The sequence below is a fragment of the Triticum dicoccoides genome, chromosome 3A, assembly GCF_002162155.2.
Source record: "Triticum dicoccoides isolate Atlit2015 ecotype Zavitan chromosome 3A, WEW_v2.0, whole genome shotgun sequence".
In the NCBI taxonomy this organism is placed as follows: domain Eukaryota; kingdom Viridiplantae; phylum Streptophyta; class Magnoliopsida; order Poales; family Poaceae; genus Triticum; species Triticum dicoccoides.
The window spans coordinates 680,745,218-680,746,778 of NC_041384.1; positions in this window are offsets into that span (position 1 = coordinate 680,745,218).

The following is a 1,561-nucleotide window of genomic DNA, read 5'->3' on the forward strand; positions in this document are numbered from 1 at the left end:
TCGCCTCGTCTATCGATGTGGTGCTCTCGGCGTGGCGTGGTCAACGAACGACATGCATCGGAAGTTGTACGTGGAGAGGCTGACAGCTAGGTCCATGACCGCACGCAAGGAAATGCCTCCTTATTATGAGAAAAATAATGATTCCTCCACCTGACAGCTGGGACCCACCAGAAGGGCCTCCGTATTTCGTGAAAAAAAACGTTCCCCTGCTGACAGGTCGGACCCATCAGCTATATCTTCGCACGCAATGAAGTGCCTCGTTATTACACACAAAAAAATGAATACCCCCTGCTAGCTGCGACCCACCATAGTGGGAGGCTGACTTGTGGGCCTACTAAGATGACGGGGACAGAGGGCTTTGTCAACTTAATCAATATGAACGATTCTAGATCCAGTGACCATACGATGCCCATCCAACGGCCATAGTGCTTCTTCAACCTCTGGTCTTCTTGCTCCAGCCGCCCAAACAAGCGTCGGCCGTGCCGCCTGCTCCTGCCTCTCGTGTCCAACTGTGCTGCCACCGTTGGCCATGCCATCCCTCTATACTCACCCACACCTCCTGTTATTCTCCAGCGACGGCAGCCTCACACCGCAGCCGAAGCAGTCAACCCACGTACTCCCCTCCGCATGGTCATCAACTGCCGCGTCTTCCCCGGCTCCGTGTCGTCCCCTTCCTAGGCCTCGCCGTCGTCCACTGCCCTGGTGCTCTCGGCGCGGCGTGGTCAATGTGGTCAACGAACGACTTCCGTCGGAAGAGTATTGTACGTGGAGAGACTGACAGCTGGGTCCACGGCCGCAGCAAGGAAGTGCCTCCTTATTACGCGCAAAATAATTATTCCTCCACCTAACAGCAGGGACCCACCAGACGGGCCACCGTATTGCGCGAAAAAACGTTTCCCCCCTGACTGCTGGGACCCACCAGCTACATCTTCGCACGCAAGGAAGTGCCTGACAGTCGGGACCCACTTGGTCGAAGCGTACATAGCTTTGTCATTCTGGTCGCGAACGTGTACATACATACTGGTCAATGTAGAGGCGCACACGTGTCGTAGTAGAGGCGCGCACGTAGCATGTAGACGCACGTACATTGGCCAGGGTGCAAGAAAGAAAATACGGCCACATACGTACATACATGCGGGGTCTCGAACTCCTACTCGCGCATACGTATGGCCAGGGCTCGTGTACATGGCTGGGTCGGAATGGAGAAGCTGCGATGTCGTCGTGTTCATGGGGAGGCAACGGAATGCGTCTTGTTCATCGGGAGGCAACAAAACGCGTGTTGTTCGTCGGGAGCCAACCGGCTTGGACGGAACAGCCGATGGAAACGAGCCCTGGCGTACTGCAGAACGGAGGAAACAGCCTTGTGTTCGTCTGGCCACGGTCGAAACGGGATCCTGTTCATCGGGATGGGTCTGGCATACCGCAAAACGGAGGAAACGAACTTCTCTTGGACCTCCTATGGTCTAAACGGGGTCCTGTTGACCAGGAGGGGTGTGGCGTACCGCAAAACGGAGGAAACAGACTTGTGTTGGAGCATTGCCGTTGAAACGGGGGTCCTGTT